This window comes from Myxine glutinosa, chromosome 1 (genome assembly GCF_964187855.1).
Source record: "Myxine glutinosa chromosome 1, kmMyxGlut1.1, whole genome shotgun sequence".
Classification (NCBI taxonomy): Eukaryota; Metazoa; Chordata; class Myxini; order Myxiniformes; family Myxinidae; genus Myxine; species Myxine glutinosa.
Window position 1 is genome coordinate 111,042,755 of NC_136261.1, and position 26,815 is coordinate 111,069,569.

Below are 26,815 nucleotides of genomic sequence, written 5' to 3' on the forward strand. Positions count from 1 at the left end.
TCAGGCCAACTGGCACGGTCTTCAAGCAGCCATCAATCATCTGGACTGGTCTCCCATCTCTACCACCTCTGACAGCAACTGACATCATCCTGGGAATTCTTCCAAAGTAAATTGCTCTCTCTCTCTCTCTCTCTCATGCACAGATTTATGCCATGTCGTCTTCAGTTGTCGTACGCTTCCTCCCGTCCATGGTGCAGCACGGAATGTTGCGGTGAGGCTGTTGCCCAGAAACAACTTGCCTTCGTCTCCTGGAAAGCAAATCCAACGGAAGGAAATGTCATTTCCTTTCACAAAGCCCGAAACAAGTGTGTGTCCACCCTCAGGAGAGCCAGGAAACAATATCTCTCCGTTCTCAATACCGAACTGTCTTGTCTGTCTCCCTCTTCCGAATCCTGGTGGCGTCTGGTCAAATCTGTTTCTGGTGTTTGTTCCCCCTCCATCCCCCCCCTCAGCTCAAACGGCTACACGGCTGCCTCCGCACGTGAAAAAGCTGAATGCCTCAACTCTGTGTTTGCCTCTAAATCTTGTGCGCCACACCCATCCCTCTCTGTACCCAGTCGTACCCAGGTGCTCCGTGTCCTTTCCGCCCGACGAGGTGGAAAAGTTTCTGTCAACCCTCGACTCCGATTCTGCAACTGGACCTGACGGCATCAGCCCACGGGTCCGAAAATGCTGTTCTTCCGCTCCTTCACTCCCTCTCTCTGTTCTCTTCACCCTCTCTTTTGCTCAAGGTCAACTGCCATCTGCTTGGAAATCAGCCAACATCACCGCTTTGCACAAAAACAGATCCTAGCGACTACAGACCAATCAGCCTTCTCCCAATTATTATCAGCAAAGTCCTGGAATGCATCATTGCTTCGGATATGAAATGTTTCCTCTTCTCCAATGGCTTGATCTCTGGTCATCAATTTGCTTCCAGACCAGGTCACTCCACTCTGGACATGCTGCTTCTGCTGTCTCAACAATGGATGGAGGGAGGGAGGGGTCCTCAATGCCAAACGGGAAATCAGAGGCGTCTCCCTCGACATACGACGTGCCTTCGATACGGTCTGGCACGCCGCTCCGCTCACCAAACTCTCCTCCTTTGGTATCCATAGAAATATCCGCGCATGGCTGGCGCATGGACTTCCTCTCTAGTCGTAGTGAGCGTGTGGCCCTGAATGGCTTTCTCTCACCTCCTCTTCCTGTTCAGGCTGGAGTTCCCCAAAGCAGTGTTCTGGGCCCTGTGCTTTTTCTGGTCTTCATCAATGATCTCTCTGACTCTTTGCTGACGACTGCACTCTGTTGTGCCGCTCCATTGCTCATCCCTCAGATCGGCAGTCTGCAGCCTCCTCGCTCTCTGCAGACCTGGACAAAATCACAGACTGGGCAAACAAGTGGAACGTGTCTTTCAATCCGAAACAAATCTCACACTCTTACGATGTCTCTCCGAAAAGACCGACTGGACAACCCTCCCATCCACTTTCTGAATATTCCTCTCCAAGAAGTTCTGTCACTCAAGCTTTTGGGTTGGGTCTCACTATGTGCCATGATCTTTCCTGGAAAAAAAGCACATTTCCAAGCCGGCCTCCAAAGCCAGTCGCCGACTGGGCATCCTCCGTCGTGCGAAGTCCTTCCTTGGCACACCTGAGCTCCTCGCCACATACGAGGCTTTCGTCCGCAGCTCAATGGAGTATTGCTCTCCCCTCTGGGCCGGTGCTCCTGCCTCACACCTAGCTCATCTTCACGCTGTTGAAACCAAAGCGTTCAGAATCATTGGAATCTCCCGCGATGACGCCATCTCCGAGGGCCTTTCACTTACTCACCGCAGGCAGGTTGGTGGTCTTTCCGTCTTCTACCGACTCATCTCCGGCGTAGCCCGCCCCCTCACCCCCCAGCCCTGTCTGTGCTCTGTCCCCCAAATATTCCTACAGGTCGCACAAGATCTGCCTGCAACCCTCTTGTGGTTAAACTGCCAAAATCAAGACTCTCCGCTCACCTTCACTCCTTCATTCTTCTTTTGTCCCGCCTCTGGAACAAACTCCCTCACTCTCTTCAATCGCACTCCTCCCTCCAGGTCTTTAAAACAGCTGTTCGCCACCATCTCTTATCTTCCCCAATCCAAAACCTTGATCTTTTCTACCCCCGCTAATTTCACCCCAAATCCACTTTTTTGAAATACCAACTTCTTTGCTGAAAGTCCTTGGTGTCCTTGCATTTTATACCGATCCTGCCTCCCCCCAAGCCCTCTCCCTCCCACACATCTCCCGATGTCCCTGCTCTCAAATGTTGTGTTTGTGTGCTTCCTCCCCTTCTCTCCCCATCTTGTGTACCGGTCCCCTTTTTATATACTTTGTTTGATAAATGTTAGCTCTTTCACGAGCCTCGATTCTGTATATAAAAAAACAAAACAAACAAAAAAAAGTCTTCTTCTTCTTCTTCAAATAAAATGACCACACTCTACATTAACCCTCTTAATTGCGTTAATTCCGCCAAGACCCTTCAGGCCACCAATACCCCAAAAGACCCCGAAGGCCCAAAACATCCCGAAGACCCAAAGCACCCCGAAATGGTCAAAGATGCCGACCCCTCCGATACGACGTGCGGTGAAGCGCGCGGGGCGCGCCGAGTCACGCACGCTGGACGCTAGTATATATAAATAAATCAAGCACCCTTCCTTCGCCAATATATCCACACTTTTGAGTACAACATTAAATTTAAAAAAAACTCAAAAGTATTTTTACATTTTTTGATTTATTTCACGTTCAATTGCACATTCATCCAATAACCTGAAACACTACTTTTCCTTTTGCCATTTTATATGTGGAGGCATTCTCGAATAAATTCTAATTTATTGATCATTCGATCATTCATTCGTTCATTCATGTAAAGCTCTTCACAAAATGCAAACACCACATATAGAAAATACCTGGGGTGATATCCATATCCATGTCACATGTCACATGTCACATTCATTGCGTCACTGAGAACGTTATTATACGAGTAAAAACAAAAACTGATCATTCTCTGCACAAATGATTTCTTTTTTCATGAATAATCTTTGCTCTCTCTCATTGGGAAATGTTAAAGGTACAATTATTTTGTTTGCAATGACTGCAGCTTTAAAACTATTTCACAAGGCTGTAACAAATGACCCTTCGTCAATGGAGCGACCATATTGGGGAAGACGGAACACTATGGGGGGAGCACAAGAAAAATGGACACGGGCGGGCGGGCGGAATGCCCATTGCCCAAGCATTTATAACTTTGAAGGTAACGGAGCGAAAAGGTAACAGTTCGGTTAATGCCTTTTTTCCTCGATTCTTCTTGAAGACGAAAATGTTTTGAACAACCGCTGTTCAAGAATCACACGTCAAGCAACAATCATAACATCGACGTTCGACGTATTCATGATGTATAAAACCGCTGAATGAGGTGGATTTCATTTTTCCATTTCCATCGGTGGATGAGCATGAACACCAGGCAAGGTGGTGCCAGGACATCACCGGTCCTGGCACTGCCAAAACGAATCAATCACCCCGAAGGTAATCGAGATCAGGCCTCCATTCAAGCTACTTCACCACAGCACTGTTCTTGCCCAACCTGAAAGGAAGACAAGGACGACAACAATATTTCAGGGAATGTTGCATCATTTATCCTGAAATATCATTTGGCAACATTCAGAAAATGACTACCGACCGCCAACAAAAGATGCCCTGACATTTGACATCATGCGAGCTACCTATCGAGCCCTGATCTGGACACATGCAGGACAGGCATATCCTGACCTTCCTCCACCAGAGGAATGTGGATAGCACATCGATGGCGCGAAGTTAGTACCAAAGCTAATGAGCCTCGTACCTGTACCAGATGCCTGCCGCGAGTTAATAAGCTGTGGATGCCAGAGAAGTTGTGCATCGTCAAGATGCTCGTGTAAAAGCATGTCCGTCTCCATGCATTGGTGCATGTAAATGCGGACCAAGATGCACAAAGCCGGCAAACTCTCTGGCTGGTGATGAGACATCTGATTCAGAAGCAGATGATTCGACTAACCGATGGACTTTCAGATGCATTGTAATTACCGTATGGTGGACATTTAAGTGAATTGTGAACATGATAGACATTAAAATGGATAGTTACCAAGATGGACATTCAAGTGAACTTTTATTTTGCTCGACATCTCAGTTAAATCATGAACATGATGGGCATTCAACTGAATAGAAAATATGATGGACATTCAAGTGAATTCTGATTTTGTTGGACAAACATTTAGTATTATGAAACACATTTGTATCTCCAAATGAAACATTTATGGTGTATTTTTGTGTTTGTGTGTATTATTCCACAGGTGGCCAAAATAATCTAAGGCATCTTTAATTCAGGTCTCTTTAGTCTTGATAATGTGCAATGCAGTCGCGAAAATCATGATATTTATCTCGATGTTATACCTGAAGTAATTGCCAATATCACATCGACTGTATCCAAACTTATGTTGTATGCATATTGCATATACCATGAAGAAAATAAGGGGGTACACTTCGGTTTTGCGGTATTAAACTCAGAAATATTAATATCAGATATATTTGTGTGGTATCATTATTTTGCACAGTGTACTGGGAAACTTTTAGAGTACACATTAAACCAATACCTTCGTTATTCTCTGTGTTATGAAGACAATTTATGATGTATCAAAATGTAAGACAAAATATACATTTCACCATTTTTACAGATTTCTTGACCCAGAGGTAACCGCAGATGTCACCGACAGCTGGGTTGCAGCTTCCATATTGTATGGAAGTACTCTGATCATTTTGACACCTCACACGACCCTCTATGTCCATTATTGGCAGAGTGATGTGTGATTTTAAGAATTCAAGAAAACGCGTTTGGACCCTGACACCGGCAGACATTAATCGCATTGTCGTAAACCCCCGCACACCGCGACAACTTGACAACCCTCCTAATGTGGTCCAAATGGGTGCACTTAATGAAATTATTGGGGATGTCGGTTTACACAAGGTGGGGGTGGGTGCAACGAAGTTTTAAAATATGGCCTATGGCCGCCATACGAACAACATTCACCCTAAATATTGGCCACGCGTGGGCGTGGCCTGTGCACGACCACATATACATGTCATGTAGGCCTACTCCCACAAGGGAGTGGCGCAGTTTAGGCTTGTCTGCGATTATTGGAGCCATTACCATTGCCTTCATCCATCATAATAAGAATGGAAATATTGTTCGAGTTTTTGGCCAATGCGCGTTATGCTGTCCCGAGGGCGGAATATTGACCTCGGCCGTTCGGCCCTCGGGACAACGTAGCTGCGTATTGGCCTGAAACCCAAGCAATATTATAATCTGACTATAATCCACCGACACCCACATTGCCAAGGTCACAATCACTGACATTTGTTTCGTGACATTCAAAGCACTATTAATATACCTACATGCCAACAAACCCAATAATAATATTGTATTGCAGAGTGTGCCTCGAAGTGCCAGGAAATGGCATCTAAGAGTTATTTTTTCAGGTCACTTTAATTTACCATAATTATTGTAGCTAATCTGAGCCACTGCCTAATCTGAGCCATAGTGCCGTGTCTGCATTCCTTAAAATTGTGACAAAGAACACTCACCACAAGCACTTGACCGCCTGGATGCTCCCCCGCAGCGTTGCATCTTCTCGGCAGATTGGTCGGCACGTCCACTTGTGTCAGCTGGCTGCAGAAACGGTGACGGGACAAAGTCGGGATGGGTTGGATTGTTCACCTCTTCTTCCCCTGTAGAAAGGACAATCAATTATTGTCAAATCAAACGTATGCAATCGATACGTTTACGATATTTTTGAACCATAATCATTGGGCAAACGCCGACCACTCCTATTGGGCTAGCCTTCAGCCTGAACCCGGACCCGAACCCCCCATCCCCGGTGACTTTCAACGTGGCACCGTCAAAGGATGCCACCTTTGCAACAAGTCAGTTCGTCAAATTTATGCCCGGTCGCAGCTGCCCACGGAGTGAAAAATACAATCTGGAGAGCCGATGAAGCCTCTCTTTTGAAACAGCCGGAAGTAATGAGACGGCCATGTTGGAGGGCCGATTGTTTGGACCAAGGGCACATTTGGAAGTAACATTTTGGAAGTGGGATGATGAAGTTGGAAAGAGGATTGACGAGAAGAGGAAGAAGTTCAAGGAGTGGCAGAAGGCAAAGGGTACGGGAGCAGAAACAGCAGAGCATGAAAGTTATAAGGCAGCCAGGAAGGCTGCAAAGAAAGAGGTAGCAAAGGCGCAGGAGGCATGTAGGAAAATGTTCGGAGAACGCTTGGATTCGGAAGAGGGTCAGAAAGCAGTATTCAGGATTGCAAAGCAGATGGCGAAAGAGAGGTGTGATGTGATGGGGGTGAGTTGCTTGAAGGATGAAGTGGGACAAATCGTTGTCGACCCAGATGGAAATAAAGGAAGATGGAAAAGATATATGGAAATGCTGTTGAATACAGAGAATGAATGGGATGGCAACATAGAGAGTAACCCAGTTTTAGGACCGGCAGAGAAGATAACTGAGAAGGAAGTTGAGGAAGCGATAAAAGCAATGAAGGGTAGAAAAGCCGGAGGGCCGACGGGAGTTGTGGGAGATATGTTGAAGGCAGCAGGAAGTTGGGGTGTGAAGAGAATGACAGAGATCTGTAATCTGGTGGTGAAAGAAGGCTGCATTCCAGTGGATTGGGAACTGAGTACCTTCGTCCCTCTATACAAGGGGAAAGGTGACCCTCTGGAGTGTGGCTCGTACCGAGCGAAAAAGTTATTGGAGCATGGAATGAAGGTATTGGAAAGGGTGTTGTAGAGGAGGATAAGGAAGAAAGTGAAGATCGACGAAATGCAGTTTGGATTCATGCCAGGAAGAGGAACGACAGACGCGCTTTTCATTGTGAGGCAGTTGCAGGAGAAGTACATGGAGAAGAGGAAGAAGTTGTTTCTTGGGTTTGTTGATCTGGAGAAAGCATTCGATCGGGTTCCACGCAAAGTATTGACATGGGCATTGAGGATGTTAGGAGTGGAGGAATGGTTGATCAGAGTAGTGATGGCAATGTACAAAAGAGCCGCACAGCTGTAAGGACGAAGGACGGGAACAGTGGTGAGTTTGAGGTGAAGGTGGGAGTGCATCAGGGGTCGGTACTAAGTCCACTACTATTTGTAGCTGTGATGGAGGTGCTGGCTCAGAACGTAAAGGAGGGTTTACCATGGGAGTTGTTGTATGCAGATGATCTGGTGTTGATTGCGGAAAGTATGGATGGACTGAAGGAAAAGATGAACACGTGGAAGGAATGTATGGAGACAAAAGGTCTGAAGGTGAATATCGGAAAGACGAAGGTGATGGCAAGTGGTAAAGCATGTGGTGAGGTGGAAAGAACTGGGAAGTGGCCCTGTGCTGTGTGTAGGAAGGGTGTCGGAGTGAACTCCATTCAATGTACAATGTGCGCTGAGTGGGTTCATCAAAAATGTAGTGGTCTGAGAGGGTCATTAACCAGTGTGGCAGCTACATTCAAATGTAAGGTGTGCACAGAGGGAGCTGCAGATGGAGGAAATGTTGAGTTGGATCTTGGAGACGGCGTGAAGCTGGAAGGTGTGAAAACATTTTGCTACCTCGGAGACATGCTGAATGGAGAAGGTGGGTCAGACTCGGCAACGGTTGCTCGAGTGAGATGTGCATGGAAGAAGTTTCGGGAACTGAGTGGCGTGCTGATGATGAGGGGAGTGTCGTTGAAGCTGAAGGGAAAGGTGTATGCTGCATGTGTGAGAAGTGTTGTGATTTATGGGAGCGAGACATGGGTAATGAACGTCGAGCAGCAACGAAGGTTGGAAAGGGTGGAAATGCGAATGGTTCGACGGATGTGCGGAGTATCGGTGAGAGAGAGGAAGACAAATGATGAATTGCGAAAGATGATGGGAATAGAGCCTGTGATTGATGCTGTGAAGAGGAACAGGTTGAGATGGTTTGGTCATGTGTTGAGGAAGGATGAAAGTGACTGGTTGAGAAGAGTGATGGAAATGAATGTAGAAGGAAGCAGAGGACGGGGAAGACCGAGAAAGACTTGGCTAAAGATGGTGGAAGAAGAAATGCGGGCAAGGGGGTTAACAAGGAGAGATGCAGAAAATAGGGCAAAATGGAGAAGATTGTCATGGGGACTGCAAGGCTAACCCCCGCTCTAGCAGGGAAAATGGCCTTTAAAATGCATGTTGTTGACACGACCATGAAGAAGATTTTGCCTTGATAGGACAAATTCTAACTTCACTTGGTGGGGAAAGTTAACCTGAAGTTTCCAACTGAGCATAAATCTCTTTATATTCCTCATCACATCCTCATGGCAAAGATGGATCGCAACGATTTAAATGTCAGACAAGGAAGATTGGATGTGGGATTTCAACTGTGTACCAACACTCACTGACCTACTCCTTTTCAAACGCTGCTCCTGGAATCTTTGATTTATACAAAAAAGTACTGCAAGACAAGACAGCCGATTTAAGAGTGATAAAAATTAGCAAATCAGGAGGACCTGAGGAGATATGAGTGAAGTATGGACCTGCCTCGGTGAACATGGGGTTCAGGTCCTGAATAAACTATTTAACTGTGTTTTGATGAGAGGAAATCCAAAGGGAATGGAGGCAAAGCATTCTGGGAAAAACATTTCATAGTCCAGTTGCCAGATGCATATATTTTAGATAATTTAAGTTATTTAAGATAATATAATTTAAGTTAGATAATTTAAGTCCAACAACATGAAGTTGTGCACATAAAATGTTTTTAAATGGTTTCTGGTGATTTAAGGTCTCCTGAATCAGAAACTGCATCACAATACTCTGTCATCATGAAAGATGTTTTATATATATTGTTGCGGATATGAGGACTGTATTTTTTTTTGATTGTGTGCTTTATCATTATTATTATTATTGTTATTCTGCGCCTCCTGCCTCCGCCGGAGCTGTGTAAAGGTCAAAAGGGCGTCCCATAACTAGTCCACAAGCATACACGTCAGCCAATAATAGAATACCCCTGTTCGATAGTTATATCTTATTCTGTAGCGGTTACCGCTGGATGCACACATTCGCCTTGCACCGGCCAGAACACGGCCAGACGCGCCTCTCCCGGGCATGCCCGGACTCACTGTTCCCGGGCACGCCCGAACCTCCCGGGCACGCCCGGTCTCGTCTTTCCCGGGCATGCCCGCTCTCGCCTTTCCAGGGCTCGCCCAGAGCGTCCGGGCATGCCCGCTATCGCCTTTCCAGGGCTCGCCCAGAGCGTCCGGGCATGCCCGCTATCGCCTTTCCAGGGCTCGCCCAGAGCGTCCGGGCATGCCCGCTATCGCCTTTCCAGGGCTCGCCCAGAGCGTCCGGGCATGCCCGCTATCGCCTTTCCAGTGCTCGTCCAGAGCGCCCGGGCACGCCCAGCCTCGACTTGCCAGGCCGCAGCCAAACACGCCCGGGCAGGTCCAGACTCACCTTTCCAAGGCTCGCCCTTGATACCCGGGCATGCCCGGTATAGCTTTTGCCGGGCAAACTTCCCGACATACAACAACAACACAACATGCATTTTAAAGGCCATTTTCCCTGCTAGAGCGGGGGTTAGCCTTGCGGTCCCCATGACAATCTTCTCCATTTTGCCCTATTTTCTGCATCTCTCCTTGTTAACCCCCTTGCCCGCATTTCTTCTTCCACCATCTTTAGCCAAGTCTTTCTCAGTCTTCCCCGTCTTCTACTTCCTTCTACATTCATTTCCATCACTCTTCTCAACCAGTCACTTTCATCCTTCCTCAACACATGACCAAACCATCTCAACCTGTTCCTCTTCACAGCATCAATCACAGGCTCTATTCCCATCATCTTTCGCAATTTATCATTTGTCTTCCTCTCTCTCAACGATACTCCGCACATCCGTCGAACCATTCGCATTTCCACCCTTTCCAACCTTCGTTGCTGCTCTACGTTCATTACCCATGTCTCGCTCCCATAAATCATAACACTTCTCACACATGCAGCATACACCTTTCCCTTCAGCTTCAACGACACTCCCCTCATCATCAGCACGCCACTCAATTCCCGAAACTTCTTCCATGCACATCTCACTCGAGCAACCGTTGCCGAGTCTGATCCACCTTCTCCATTCAGCATGTCTCCGAGGTAGCAAAATGTTTTCACACCTTCCAGCTTCACGCCATCTCCAAGATCCAACTCAACATTTCCTCCATCTGCAGCTCCCTCTGTGCACACCTTACATTTGAATGTAGCTGCCACACTGGTTAATGACCCTCTCAGACCACTACATTTTTGATGAACCCACTCAGCGCACATTGTACACTGAATGGAGTTCACTCCGACACCCTTCCTACACACAGCACAGGGCCACTTCCCAGTTCTTTCCACCTCACCACATGCTTTACCACTTGCCATCACCTTCGTCTTTCCGATATTCACCTTCAGACCTTTTGTCTCCATACATTCCTTCCACGTGTTCATCTTTTCCTTCAGTCCATCCATACTTTCCGCAATCAACACCAGATCATCTGCATACAACAACTCCCACGGTAAACCCTCCTTTATGTTCTGAGCCAGCACCTCCATCACAGCTACAAATAGTAGTGGACTTAGTACCGACCCCTGATGCACTCCCACCTTCACCTCAAACTCACCACTGTTCCCGTCCTTCGTCCTTACAGCTGTGCGTGCTCTTTTGTACATTGCCATCACTACTCTGATCAACCATTCCTCCACTCCTAACTTCCTCAATGCCCATGTCAATACTTTGCGTGGAACCCGATCGAATGCTTTCTCCAGATCAACAAACCCAAGAAACAACTTCTTCCTCTTCTCCATGTACTTCTCCTGCAACTGCCTCACAATGAAAAGCGCGTCTGTCGTTCCTCTTCCTGGCATAAATCCAAACTGCATTTCGTCGATCTTCACTTTCTTCCTTATCCTCCTCTACAACACCCTTTCCAATACCTTCATTCCATGCTCCAATAACTTTATCGCTCGGTACGAGCCACACTCCAGAGGGTCACATTTCCCCTTGTATAGAGGGACGAGGGTACTCAGTTCCCAATCCACTGGAATGCGGCCTTCTTTCACCACCAGATTACAGATCTCTGTCATTCTCTTCACACCCCAACTTCCTGCTGCCTTCAACATATCTCCCACAACTCCCGTCGGCCCTCCCGCTTTTCTACCCTTCATTGCTTTTATCGCTTCCTCAACTTCCTTCTCAGTTATCTTCTCTGCCGGTCCTAAAACTGGGTTACTCTCTATGTTGCCATCCCATTCATTCTCTGTATTCAACAGCATTTCCATATATCTTTTCCATCTTCCTTTAATTCCATCTGGGTCGACAACGATTTGTCCCACTTCATCCTTCAAGCAGCTCACCCCCATCACATCACACCTCTCTTTCGCTATCTGCTTTGCAATCCTGAATACCGCTCTCTGACCCTCTTCCGAATCCAAGCGTTCTCCGAACATTTTCCTACATGCCTCCTGCGCCTTTGCTACCTCTTTCTTTGCAGCCTTCCTGGCTGCCTTATAACTTTCATGCTCAGCTGTTTCTGCTCCCGTACCCTTCGCCTTCTGCCACTCCTTGAACTTCTTCCTCTTCTTGTCAATCGTCTTTCCAACTTCATCATCCCACCACCATGTTTCCGAGTGCCTTGGTGGTCCTTTTGTCCATCCACATACCTCACCAACGGCTCCCAACAGACTAGCTTTCATTGACATCCAACCACTTTCAAGCTCAACCACATCATCCTCGACCCTACTCAGCCTCTCTTTTAATGCCTCCCTTACTGTCACCTCTTTCAACCTCCACACCTTCATTCTCGGTTGGTACTTCACCCGCCGAGCTCTCCTCGCACCTTTCACCCTTACGTCGCAGACAACCAAGTGGTGCTGTGAAACAGCCTCCTCCCCCGGGATCACCTTTGTGTCTCGGAGGTGCCCCCTATCTCGCCTACGCACCATCAGGTAGTCAACGGTTGTCGTCGACCCACCTGACGTGTATGTAACAAGCTTATTATCCTCTTTCTGGAACTGAGTATTACAAATCAACAAATCAGCTCCATCAGCAAACTCCAAAATCCTCCGTAACCCCCATGAACTCCTTCAAAACCATCCATACTCCTTCCCACATGTCCATTTAGGTCTCCTCCTACCACAACAACTTCCTCATCTTTCACGTTTTCCATCAGCTTCTCTATCGCACACCAGAACATGTCCTTCTCTTCATCGCTCCGACCAACCTGCGGAGCATATCCCGAGATGACGTTCACCAAGAGCTTTCCAATCATCATTTTCACCATCATCAACCTATCACTCACTCTAGTCACACTCACCACACTGTCTACAAACTCCTCAGAAAACAGGACACCAACACCATTCATGCCCTCCAGGCACCCTTGCCACACAAACTTGTATTTCTGTCCCTGCCTACCCTTCACCATTCTCACACCACTTCCCTTCCATCTCGTCTCTTGCACACAACATATGTCCACTCTTCTTCTGACCAATACTTCCACCACTTCTCCTGATCTCCCTGTCATTGTCCCTACATTCCATGTCCCAAACCTCAGAAACCGATCTCCACTTCGGGCTGTACCCTGCCCACATGTAGTTGTAATTGTCATGGTTCTCTTTTTGAGGCAATGTTTTTTTTTTTTTATGGCCGGATGCCTTTCCCGACGCCAACCCACTTAGTCGCCTCCTACGACACGCAGGGATACGGCGTACCTATTCTTATCCAGGGTACACACTGGGAAACGTTTAAAACATGGAAATCCTGGGGGGGGGGGGGGGGGGGGGATCACCGCTGCGGTTTAAACATATTTAAAGAAATATTTCAACAAAACCATGAAAACAATCTGGGAAAAGTCTCTAAGTGAGAACGTGGATTTGAGAAAGCAGGAGCAGAGGTGAAAGAACAAACGAGAATATAGGGGGCGGGGCACAAGTCGAGACGAGGAGGCCGCACGAGACACCAGGCCGCACGAGGCGCGGACAAAGAAACGACTAATTACACACAAATTTGCAACAACTACAAAACCAAAACCAAATAGAAACACACAATAACACATACACAACAAAATACGCAGCGGAAATTTGACAAAGAAACGAACGGGAAAACACTCAAACTTTGATGCCGTGGAGAGATCAAAGCAAGCCCCGTCGCTCGAGGGACCGGAAGCGGATTTGGGAACTTCACGATTGGGAACAAACTTCCCGACATAAATGTGTATATATATTGCTGCCCGATAAACGGGCTTTTGAGAGTACCCGAGTGTGATACATTTATTAAACCTACTCGGACGAATTTCCATCTTTGGTCGCGTCAATTCTTTCAACTCGCGTTGGAGCACAGCTCCTTCAATTCTGTGTTTTAGGGTAAGGCTGTGTCTCCCATTAATAGAAATACTCCATTGCACCAGTGAAAGAGATAGATTCCCTTCATTCCCACTCCCAAAACTTCCATTCCCATTGCCAATTACCTCCCTTCCAATTGCCAACTGCATTTTGGGCGGTTTTCCCTTCATCCGCCATTGACCACGAGGCAGGGTTGGGGAAGAAAGGCGTGCCTCCACCTCGTCATAGAGGGGAGGAGTGAGCCAGCCCCACTCGACCAACCATGAACAAGGGGTTTGGCTTGAGAGGGCGGAGAGAGAACGTTTGGGGGAGGTTCGCAAAGGTTGAGGGGCGGGGCCTATATAACCCACGGCGGGGCGTTTCCGAAAAGAGATGCGCTTTGAGTAGAGTCGAGGAGGGAGGAGATCAGAAGACAGGAAGGCCTTGAGTTGGACTAAGCAAGAGAGGAAGTTGTTGGACTGGGTGGGACTAAGAAAGAGAGAGAAAGAGTCCTGAAGCTTGTGAGGGAAGGAGAGAGAACCCGTCACACCAACCCTCCACCAAGCTCCGCGTTGGCTCCACCAAGCGTTCACCTCCACCAAGGCTCCACCAAGCTCCGCGTTGGCTCCACCAAGCGTTCACCTCCACCAAGGCTCCACCAAGTTCCGTGTTGGCTCCACCAAGCGTTCACCTCCACCAAGGCTCCACCAAGCTCTGTGTTGGCTCCACCAAGCGTTCACCTCCACCAAGGCTCCACCAAGCTCCGCGTTGGCTCCACCAAGCGTTCACCTCCACCAAGGCTCCACCAAGCTCCGCGTTGGCTCCACCAAGCGTTCACCTCCAGCCATCCACCTCCTGCCATTCCTGTCATTCCCCGCGTGAGTCTGTCTTTTGTTTGTTCTGTCCTGGGTTAATTAAGACTGTAGGTAAGCTAGTATTTGCACTGTGTCACCTGCGTCTTATGTGTTGTAAATAAACGTGACTGCTTTCTTTTTGCTTGTGTGTATAATAAATCCTGTTATTCCTCCGTACTCTGTTTTCTTCTCTCTTCCTCTTTACATTCGGTCGCTTTAGAGGTTTCCCGATTGAATACCTGTGGCGCGATCTGGTCAACGTTCAGGAAGTCGGGCCAATCGGGGATCCTGCAATGGTCGCGGTTGACCATCCGCTCGGCCCAAAGTAACATCTTGTCCGCGACCCGTAACAATATATATATATAGATATTTTAAAAATACCGGGATCGAGTCTTAAGACGTCTCCTTTTTCAGGAGTAGAGGAAATGAAGTTTGGCACCATTCCACCCACAACTTATACTCCTTTATTAACAATCTTCGTGCGAAATAAGTTGTATAAGCACAAAGTAGAAAAATAATAGCTTCGCAATAAATTTAATTTCTGTCGACAGAGGTCAAAAGGTCATCTAAATTGGCAGAAGCCCAACATTGTGTTAAAAAAAATTTGTTTTGGTAAAATTCTTGAAAAGTTTATTTTGAAAATAATGTTACGTTTGTGGGGGGAGGGTGGGCAGTAGGCAATACCTTAGCCCAGGTAGATTTGCATAGATAGTGTGCTCTGATTGTCATGAAGAAGAAGAAGCCCCATGTATCATAAGTAGGGATCCGGTAGACCGTATGTCGTGCAAGAGCGTATTTTCGTTCCCATCACGAGGGGTGGGGTTATGTTAATTGGTGAAGGACTATGGGTAATTAATCCCTTGTATGTAATGGCCTCTGTTATTTTCCTCTGTTTCTTATGACACCAGCAACACACACAGATAGCCAGGCAATCACGCATTTATAACACTAAATAAAAACCAACTGGAAGCAGGACATTGAAAACTACCACTGATACCACCGACCTGGTGAGCACACAGGCACAGGAGGTCCGGGAGGCGACGCCCTGAAGAGCAGTGATTGGTCCGGGATTGATTGGCGCAAGGACTGCTAAGATGGGATTAGTGATTGGTGGAGTAGGCACGGATGAAGTCAGAGCATTGAGTTTAAAATAACGCTCTCCCCGACATTTTTTCCTCTTTGCTGTCCCTCTAGAAGACAAAAGACGTTGTTCCGACATTTTCTGCCCCTTACACCCGGGAGATCATAGCGAACGGTGGCATTTTTGCTCTCTTGCGTTGGGCATTGGTGCTGTGCAGTCAGCATTTCATATCCGTAACTTTGGGTTTTGACGATCGTGAGGAAAGGCGGTCGTGGCTTGTGGACTCTGGCACGCTTGGCCGTGGCTTTGTGATGGCTGAGGGCCATGCCGAGTGAACCGGAGAGGCGGCGGTGCTGTGTGGAGCAGAGACGAGTGAACGGGCGCGGCCTGCTCGCTGCGCACTCGACAGCTAGAGGGGTGAACTGTGCACGGAGGCCTGGTTCCTGCTCGCGTGCTGCACGACAAAGCGTGCTGTTCCCGCCAAGGACGCGGGGGTTTGGACGATTCCTAACGAGGTTTAAGAGCAGATCGGAGCTATGTGCCCACTAAACAAACACACATTTTTTACTTTCGTTCTTTTATATTTCCCTATGTGTGTATTTGAGTCTGTCTGGGGACGTCCCATTTAGGATATTAGTTTAACGTGAATTTTTTTGTTGCTGGCATTTATTTTCAATAAACCTGTATATTTTGAACATTTTAATTGTGTGTCGGTTTGAGTTAATTGTTGCAGGTTCAAAGACTGCTGGTGGACCCCGACTTCCCCCCCCTCTCCCCCCCAGCCCCACCACCCACTCTTCCCCCGTGCGTATAATGAAGGTGCGCCATAGGTTTGAACGCCTTGGAGTTAAAGCTCGTTTGGTCATCTGTGTCGCCCTGCGGTGTTCACGACAGGGCAGACACGACAATAACATTACCCCGTACCCCTCCATCTACCAAATGGTACACCTGGACACTCACCTTTCTGAGAAACCTCAGAGGAGATTTCCAGGAATGCCTCATTCTGAGATGTGGGAAAACCCCCAAAATATTCCACATTGAAAAGAAAGGAATCCTGATCAAGTTGCTGTTGATGTAAGAGAATAACTATTTTTACTCCGATAAATGTATTTTGATTATTGTTCTTTGAACAAATACAGGTTTGTAACATTTATCCCACAAATCGATCAACTTGTCCTATTTAAGGACGCTCAAATTAATTCTTGTGGAGCCCTGCTTGTTATTGAACGTACGAGGAAGATAATCAATTCAGTTCTTGTGAGATGTTATTGGGGAATATTGGATCAAGAGTGGACATGGGGTGCAAATTATTGTCAATAACTAAGTAAATAACGTCAATTGTGGTTATACACCTGTTATGGGAATTTCCCATTGATTTCAATGAAAGTTAAATACATGTGTTGACAAATATTGCAAAACAAATCAATGTAACTTATCAATGAAATATTTTACATGCATTGGGTCTTGACCCGCTCCATCCTCGGTGAAAGTACTTTCGTCTAAGATTGCACTTGTAAATGATTCGGTCAAATCGTGAAGAATTTTCTTTCTTTGTTACCTCCGCCACCAAAGGTGGATGGGGGTTATGTTTTTACCCCTGTTTGTTTGTTTGTGAACACGATATCTCAAAAAGTTGTGGACGGATTCGGACAAAATTTGGCAGTGAGGTAGTGTATGTGACAAAGACGAAATGATTAGATTTTGGTAAAGATCCGGATTCGGCTACGAGAATGTTTTACGTGATCCTTCATCATTGAGAGATAGGGTCAGAAACGGTACATAGCAGGATATCTCAAAAAGTTATGGACGGATTTTGACGAAACAGATTGCACAGGTTGTGTGTGTGACAAGGAAGAATCGATTCAATTTTGCTGAAGATCCGGATCCGACGAGTCACATTTTTTAAAGTGATTCGTCACCAATGGGAGATTGGGCCAAAAACGATTTTGTTTCACAAACGATTTGCCAAAAACGACAAAAACGATTAATGGGAAAAACGATACAGCAGGAAATCTCCAAAAGTTGTGGACGGATGATTTTGATTAAATGTGATTCTGTATTGTGATTTTCTGGTCTACTCTGGGATACAAAACGTAAACTATCCACCTGGCAGAGGTATGCTCTATACTGAGTGCCGTTCTCGTGAATTCAGTCTGCATTTGATGGGCCAGCGTACTCCTGACCACTTGCGCACAAGACGGAAAGCGAAGCGGGTTCCTTTAGTGGATCCGACCGTCATGTTTGAATAGAGTTTGGACGTTTGGGCGATTTGGTAGGTCTCGACCGGCGATTGTAGGACCGAAAGATCCATGAGGGTGAGAGTGGATCACGTGCAGGGTCGTGTTCTCTAAATTGCTGGATTCCTTTCTTGAAGTTTTACTCTTTGGTCCAGCATGAATTTTATGGGTTCTTGAGGTTCCCGTCAGTGGTTGGGGTGAGCACAACGACCAAGGTCAGTGGATATGTTGAGGGCAAGGGGTATTGCTCTCATGGTGGTGGATCGTGGCACTGGGGGCCATCTCTTCCCTTCCCTTGGCTGGTGATCTCATGTGACTTCACACATCTGCAGAGTTCCCTCCGGGTCATACTCCTCCTTACATCCTGTGAGATGGGGTAGGGGTTGAGCAGAGGCAGCCTCACTGAACCTTCTCGGGTGAGCCAGCTAAGGGAAGGGTGCATTTTCGCGATGCCCGCCCACCAACGTTGAGCTGTGATCCAGGGTCGTGTGGTCCATCGTATACTTTTCATCAACCATTTTGGATAAACACATTTCTATCCGTTCAAAAACATACAGAACGAGAAAGAGCAATTAATGGTTGCACACCCTCGCTTGGACTTTCTACCTCTGCCATCGAAGGTGGATGGAGGTCTGTATTTTTTTTTTTTTTTTTTGTTTGTTTGTTTGCAAGATCGAGGCTCGTGAAAGAGCGAACATTAATCACACAGAAAGACAAACCGACACACAAACATATAACATCGGGAGCGGTAGACAAGATGGGGAGAGAGGGGGAAGGACACAATCACAACATTTGAGAGCAGGGACCGAGAGACATGGAGACATCGAGAGATCTGAGAGAGGGCGAGGGCTTTGGGGGAGGGCATGGGAAGGGGGAGGGGGGGTGGGAGAGGTATAAAACATATGGACACGGCCAGGACTTCCAGGAAAGAAGTTGGAATTTCAAACAAGGTGGATCTGGGGTGAATTAGCGGGGGTAGAAAAGATCAAGGTTTTGGATGGGGGAAGATAAGAGATGGTGGTGAACAGCTGTTTTAAAGACCTGGAGGGAGGAGTGGGATTGAAGGGAGTGAGGGAGTTTGTTCCAGAGGCGGGAGAAAAGAGGAATGAAAGAGTGAAGGTGAGCAGAGAGCCGAGATTTCGGCAGTTTAACCATCAGAGGGTTGCTGGCAGATCTTGTGCGACCTGTAGGAATATTTGGAGGACAGAGCACAGAGAGAGCTGGGGGTGCAAGGCCGGAGAGGAGTCGGTAGAAGACAGAAAGACCACCTACCTGCTTGCGGTGAGTGAGTGAAAGGCCCTCAGAGATAGCTTCATCGCGGGAGATTCCAATAATTCTGAAAGCTTTGGTTTCAACAGCGTGAAGCCGAGCTAGGTGTGAGGCAAGAGCACCGGCCCGGCCCATAGGGGAGAACAGTATTCCATTGAGCTGCGGATGAAAGCCTTGTATGTGGTGAGGAGCTCAGGTGTGCCGAGGAAGGACTTCGCACGACGGAGGATGCCCAGTCGGCGACTGGCTTTGGAGGCCAGCTTGGAAATGTGGTTTTCCCAAGAAAGATCATGGCAGATAGTGAGACCCAAAAGCTTGAGCGACAGAACTTCTTGGAGAGGATTGTTGAGAAAGTAGATGGGAGGGTTGTCCAGTCGATCTTTTCGGAGAGACATAGTAAGAGTGTGGGATTTGTCAGGATTGAAAGACATGTTCCACTTGTTTGACCAGTCTGTGATTTTGTCCAAGTCTTCAGAGAGTGAGGAGGCTGCAGACTGCCGATCTGAGGGAAGAGCAATGGAGCGGCAGAGAGTGGAGTCATCAGCAAAAAGATAGAGAGGATTTTCAAGTGAGTCAGAGAGATCATTGATGAAGACCAGAAAAAGCACAGGGCCCAGAACACTGCCTTGGGGCACTCCAGCCTGAACAGGAAGAGGAGATGAGAGAACCCCATTCAGGGCCACACGTTGACGATGACTAGAGAGGAAGTCAGCCAGCCATACATGGAGATTTCCATGGATACCAAAGGAGGAGAGTTTGGTGAGCAGAGCGGGGTGCCAGACCGTATCGAAGGCACGTGATATGTCGAGGGAGACAGCTCTAATTTCCTGTTTGGCATTGAGGACCTCCATCCATTGTTGAGACAGCAGAAGCAGCATGTCCAGAGTAGCGTGACCTGGTCTGAAACCAAATTGATGCTCAGAGATCAAGCCATTGGAGAAGAGGAAAGATTTCATATCCGAAGCAATGATGGATTCCATGACTTTGCTGATAATTGGGAGAAGGCTGATTGGTCTGTCGTTGCTAGGATCTGTTTTTGCACCTTTTTTGTGCAAAGCGGTGATGTTGGCCGATTTCCAAGCAGATGGCAGTTGACCTTGAGCAAAAGAGAGGGTGAAGAGAACAGAGAGAGGGTGAGATAGAGCGGCAGAGCAGGATTTTAGGACCCGTGGGCTGATGCCGTCGGGTCCAGTTGCAGAATCAGAGTCGAGGGTTGACAAACTTTTCCACCTTGTCAGGAGGAAAGGACACGGAGTCCAGGAGCAGCTGGGTACGACTGGGTATGGTGGGTACAGAGAGGGATGGGTTTGGGACACAAGATTTAGAGGCAAACACAGAGTTGAGGCATTCAGCTTTTTCACGTGCGGAGTCAGCTGTGTAGCCGTTTGAGGTAAGGGAGGGGATGGAGGAGGAACAAACACCAGAAACGGATTTGACCAGACACCACCAGGTTTTGGAAGAGGGAGACAGATAAGAGAGTTCGGTCTTGAGAACGGAGAGATATTGTTTCCTGGCTCTCATGAGGGTGGACACACACTTGTTTCGGGCTTTGTGAAAGGAAATGAGATTTCCTTCCGTTGGATTTGCTTTCCAGGAGACGAAGGCAAGTTGTTTCTGGGCAACAGCCTCACCACAAGATTCCGTGTACCATGGACGGGAGGAAGGGTATGACAACTGAAGACGAGATGGGATAAATCTGTGCATGAGGGAGAGCAATTTACTTTGGAAGAATTCCCAGGATGAGTTGATGTCAGAGGTGGTAGAGATGGGAGACCAGTCCAGATGATTGATGGCTGCTTGAAGACCGTGCCAGTTGGCCTGAGTGAAATGCCAGACTCGTCGACGCTGAGCAGGCTCCCCGAGAATGGTCAGAGAGATGTCCACTTTAACAAGGACATGATCAGATGATCCGATTGGTGCAGAAGAGGAGCAGCAGACATTTTCAGGGAAGTTAGTCAGTACCAAGTCGAGAAGAGAAGACGCTCCGTTGACTGAGATCCGGGTCGGGAAATTGACAGATTGTGTCAGTCCCAGTGAGTCGCAGACGTCCTTTGCTGAGGAGCCATGGCTGGTGAGGGAGGTACCCACACCCAGCCAACTGGAATGACGACAGTTGAAATCACCACATATGAGGAAGAGAGAGTTGGGATGAGTAGATAGAAGTTGGTCCATATTATCAGACAGCGAGATGTAGATGGAGTCATCACTGCTTGGTGGACGGTACAACACACATATGAACAAGAGGTGGGAGCAAAGGGGAAGCCGTAGCCAGAGGTATTCCTGGGGGTGAGGTGGAGAGAGTACAGTGCAGGGCGAGTGAGGACGAGAGTTTTTGATAAAGATAGCAACCCCACCTCCAGGACGAGGCTCAGGTCTATCATACCGGAGGAGGGAGTAACCCGGGAGAGATACTAAGGAATCAGAGACATCATGAAGGAGGAAAGTTTCTGTTAAGCAGATCATGTCTGGTTTGACAGAAGCAACCTGTATGGAGAGATCAGTTAAGTTTGAACGAAGACCCCGGATGTTTGAGGTCCATACCGTTAATGAAGAGGAAGGGGGAGCATCGGATACAGAACAGGGGGGAGGAGGGGCAGGGTAAGATGTGGAAGAGGTGGAAGAGGTAGGGAGAGCTGTTGAAGGTGTGTCAGAGATTTCAGAATAGCTCGGAGAAAGAGAAGGATGGGGCGGACAAAATGTTTGATGGTGATTGGGTGAGGCACAATGAGGTGTTATTTGAGGAGGGGGAAGAGCGAGGCAGAAGGTTGGGGGAGATGGAGGTGAGAGTTGGAAGGGGGAAGAATCGGGGAGGACGCTTTGAGGAGGGGGAGTGAGAGGGCGGAAATTGAGAAGAAATGAGGGTGGGGAGATTTGAAGGGGAGGGGTGAGGGGGGAGTTTGGGAGGGAAGGGACAAGGGGAGGGATTTGAAAGGGATGGGATATGGGGGAGATTTGGAGGGGAGGGGTGAGGGAGGAGTCTAGGAGGGGAGGGGTGAGGGGGTAGTTTAGGAGGGAGGGGCAAGGGGGGAGATTTGAAAGGGATGGGTGATGGGGAAGATTTGGAGGGGAGGGGTTATGGGGAAGATTTGGAGGAGAGGGGTGAGATTTGATTTTAGAAAGTGTACGATTAATGGGAAACGAACATTTATTGCAAAATGAGTTTCTTGGTTGCACACCCTCGCTTGGACTTTCTACCTCTGCCATCGAAGGTGGATGGAGGTCTGTATCTGTTTGTGAACAGGATATCTCAAAAGTTTGTGGCCAGATTCGGACAAAAAATTGTGGACAGGTTGAGTGTGTGATGAAGTCGAATCGATTCGATTTTGGTGAAGATACGAATCCGGATACGAGAATTTTTGAAAATTTTAAGTGATTCTTCACCATTGAGTGATTGGACCAAAAGATATGCAGCATCATATTTCAAAAAGGTGTGGATGATTTATGACAAAACTTGGTGGATGAGTTTGGTAAGTGACAAGAACAAGCCGATTAGCTTTGAGTTCAGGTCCAGGTCTAGATCCGACCTGTCAGTGGATACAAAACGTAAACTGTTCAGCCTGGCAGGGGTATGCGCTCTACCGAGTGCCGGTCTAGTTTTACATGCGACCTGCTGCCATGTTCGAATCTGGGTGAACATTTCCAAACAGCAAACTGACCAAAGCCCTCACCATGCATGCCCAGAGATAATAAAAGGTGTTGTAGCTGAGAGAAGGCAAGGGCAGGCAACAATCATATCACCTGAGAAATAAAACTTGATCAAAATCCAGATATGACTTTACAATACCAGCGACAGTCCAACTACCTACATCTCCAAACACCAAAAACTGTCCAACTACCTACATCTCCAAACACCAAATCACAAAAACTGTCCAACTACCTGCACTCCAAGCAGCATCCCACAGAGACTGTGCAACTACACACACCTCCAAGCAGCATCCCACAAAAACTGTCCAACTACCTACATCTCCAAACACCAAATCACAAAAACTGTCCAACTACCTACACCTCCAAGCAGCATCCCACAGAGACTGTGCAACTACCTACACCTCCAAGCAGCATCCCACAGAGACTGTGCAACTACCTACACCTCCAAGCAGCATCCCACAGAGACTGTGCAACTACACACACCTCCAAGCAGCGTACCACAGACACTGTGAAACTACCTACACATACAAGCAGCATACCACAGCGACTGTACAACTACCTACACATACAAGCAGCATAACACAGAGACTGTACAACTACACACACCTCCAAGCAGCATCCCACAGACACTGTGAAACTACCTACACATACAAGCAGCATACCACAGCGACTGAGCAACTACCTACACATACAAGCAGCATACCAAAGCGAATGTGCAACTACCTACACCAACAAGCAGCATATCACAGCGACTGTCCAACTACATACACCTACAAGCAGCATCCCACAGGGACTGCAACTACCTACACCTACAAGCAGCATACCAGAGACTGTGCAACTACCTACACCTACAAGCAGTATACCACAGACACTGTGCAACTACCTACACCTACAAGCAGCATACCACAGGGACTGTGCAACTATGTACACCTACAAGCAGCATACCACAGCGACTGTGCAACTACCTACACCTACAAGCAGCATACCACAGCGACTGTGCAACTATGTACACCTCCAAGCAGAATACCACAGAGACTGTGCAACTACCTTCACCTACAAGCAGCATACCACAGAGACTGTGCAACTACCTACACCAACAAGCAGCATACCACAGCGACACTGCAACTACCTACACATACAAGCAGCATACCACAGCGAATGTGCAACTACCTACACATACAAGCAGCATACCACAGCGACTGTGCAACTACCTACACATACAAGCAGCATACCACAGCGAATGTGCAACTACCTACACCAACAAGCAGCATGCCACAGCGACTGTCCAACTACATACACATACAAGCAGCATCCCACAGAGACTGTGCAACTACGTACACCTACAAGCAGTATACCACAGCGACTGTGCAACTATGTACACCTACAAGCAGCATACCACAGAGACTGTGCAGTGTGCAACTACCTACACCTTCCAGCAGCATACCACAGAGACTGTGCAACTACCTACACCTACAAGCAGCATCCCACAGAGACTGTGCAACTACGTACACCTACAAGCAGCATACCACAGCGACTGTGCAACAACCTACACATACAAGGAGCATACCACAGCGACTGTGCAACTACCTACACCAACAAGCAGCATACCACAGCGACACTACAACTACCTACACATACAAGCAGCATACCACAGCGAATGTGCAACTACCTACACATACAAGCAGCATACCACAGCGACTGTGCAACTACCTACACATACAAGCAGAATACCACAGCGAATGTGCAACTACCTACACCAACAAGCAGCATGCCACAGCGACTGTCCAACTACATACACATACAAGCAGCATACCACAGCGACTGTGCAACTACGTACACCAACAAGCAGCATACCACAGCGACTGTGCAACTACCTACACCTACAAGCAGCATCCCACAGACTGTGCAACTACCTACACCTACAAGCAGCATACCACAGAGACTGTCCAACTAACTCCACCTCCAAGCAGCATACCAATATGACTCAGCCAGCTGATTCAGAGACAACGCAGGAATTGCAAAGTTACCATCATATTGAGTCAACTTACACACTGGTCTTTGAGGAACAATAAACTGCTCTATTCAAGGTGCTTAAGTTAATCCTTCAAATCATTTAAAAACAACCCAACGTTGACGAAGCATGGCATACGAGGCCCGTTCAAAAAGTTCACGGAACGACGTACTCTCAAAGGTCTGAGGCCAAAATGTTTGTTTTTTCCCCCCCTTACACAACGGAAACAACAACTGGATAGGTAGGGCCGAGGCCTACGCCTACGTTTCGTCACTCGGCGAAGTACACTTTGTTTTAAGCTTTCAGAAGCTGAAGCCTTGGTATTTATTGCTTTATATGATACTGATGGGCTGCTGATCAGTTTCACTTCGTTGTAATCACAGTATATGGAAGACATTATGGTAAACCCACCTGATGAGGTTAGCGTACAGCGCGATCGACGACACCGGCACAAATGGCGGAATGCATGATCAGGATTGTCCAATCAGCGGACGGCTTGTTGCGCCTTCACCCAGCAGACGCCAATACGATGGAGTCGTAAGATGGCGTCGTATCGGCCGTTAATCGGATGCTTTTGGGCCCCAACGTCGGCTAATTCAGATTTTTCGAGTATGGCTGTAGGTGATAAACAAAGAGCGCGGTTCGTAGATCGTAAATCCATTAGTGCCGGGGCATTGGGTCACTGGGTGCGGCGTAAAAGGGATAACAAAGTCGAGTCCTTACGGTATTATTATATAGATAATAATAATAATAATAATAATAATAATAATAATAATAATAATGCATTTATTTTATATAGCGCTTTTCAGGAAGCCCAAAGACGCTTTGACAGAGTGTAAAACATAAAAACAATTGCAAAAAAGACAAGAATCAACAGGGAAATATTCAAAGCAAAAAGGAGGGAGAAGGACAACAGATAGTCAGGGGTTAAATGCTGTGGGTTAAATGTTGAATGCAGTGTTGAACAGGTGGGTCTTGAGTGATGTTTTGAATGTGGTGAGTGAGGAGGAGGAGGACGAGTCTCTGATGGTGTGAGGTAGTGAGTTCCAGAGGGTGGGAGCAGCGATGGAGAAGGCCCTGTCCCCCCAGGATCTGAATTTGGTCCGGATGGGGGTGGGAGTGTGTCTGGAGAGGAGGTCAGCCAGGTAGGATGGGGATGGGGCCAGGTCATGGAGGGCTTTGTAGGTCAAGAGGAGGATTTTGTACTGGATTCTCTGGGAGATGGGGAGCCATCGGGGGGGTGATGTGGTCACGGGTCCGGGAATGGGTGAGTAGACGGGCAGCGGAGTTCTGAATGTATTGGAGTTTATTGGTGATTGTTGAGGGTGAACCATAGAGGAGGCTATTGCAGTAGTCCAGACGGGAGGTGATGAAGGCGTGGATGAGGGTTTCTGCAGCCGTGGAGGAGAGGGATGGACGGAGACGGGCGATGTTTTTCAGGTGAAAGAAGGCTGTCTTTGTGATCTGTTTAGTGTATTTGTCGAAGGAGAGGGATTGGTCAAAGATTATGCCAAGATTCCGGATGTGAGGGGACGTGGATACTGGGATACCGTCGATGTTGAGGGCAAAGTTATGGGTGGATTTTATGAGCGTTTTTGGGCCAATGATGATTATTTCAGATTTATCATAGTTAAGTTTGAGGAAGTTGATTTGAAGCCAGGATTTTATTTCAGTGATGCAATTTGTCAGGATAGAGTGGGTGGCGGTGCAGATGGACTTGGTGGAGATGAAAAGCTGGATGTCATCGGCGTAGCAGTGGAATTGGAGACCATGACGGCGGATTAAGTGACCGAGGGGGGACAGGTAAAGGATGAAGAGGAGGGGGCCAAGGACTGAACCTTGGGGGACACCTTGGGGGACACCTTGGGGGAGGGGAGCAGTGGGGGATTTGCAGTTATTGATGGAGATGAACTGGCGTCTGTCAGAGAGGTATGATTTAATCCAAGAGAGGGCAGTGCCGGTAACGTTAAAGGTGGTTTCAAGTCGGGTGAGGAGGATGGTGTGATCGATAGTGTCAAAGGCGGCGCGGCGCTCAGGTCGAGGAGGATGAGAATGTTGAGGTTGCCAGCGTCAGAGGAGAGGAGAAGGTCGTTGGTGATTTTGAGGAGAGCAGTTTCCAGTACTGTGGTTGGAGCGGAATCCGGATTGGAATGTTTCATACAGGTCATTGGCAGAGAGGTGATGTTTGAGTTGAGTGGCTACAGCGCGTTCCAAAACTTTCGACACAAAGGGTAGGTTGGAGATGGGTCTGAAGTTGTTTAGGGTGTCAGGGTTTAGTCCAGGTTTTTTCAGAATGGGGGTAACAGCAGCAATTTTGAGGGATGGTGGGACGATGCCTGTAGACAGGGAGGAGTTTATTGTT

General features: G+C 47.7%; 1 long non-coding RNA gene across 1 annotated transcript; it reads right to left on the minus strand.

Moving 5' to 3' along the window:
• Positions 1–2,714: 2,714 nt before the first annotated feature.
• On the minus strand, positions 2,715–6,257 carry LOC144891770 (uncharacterized). The gene is made up of 2 exons (XR_013623090.1): positions 5,616–6,257; positions 2,715–3,582 (listed from the first exon to the last, which is right to left on the minus strand). It is a non-coding gene; the product is annotated as an uncharacterized LOC144891770 (long non-coding RNA).
• Between the last annotated feature and the right edge of the window lie 20,558 nt (positions 6,258–26,815).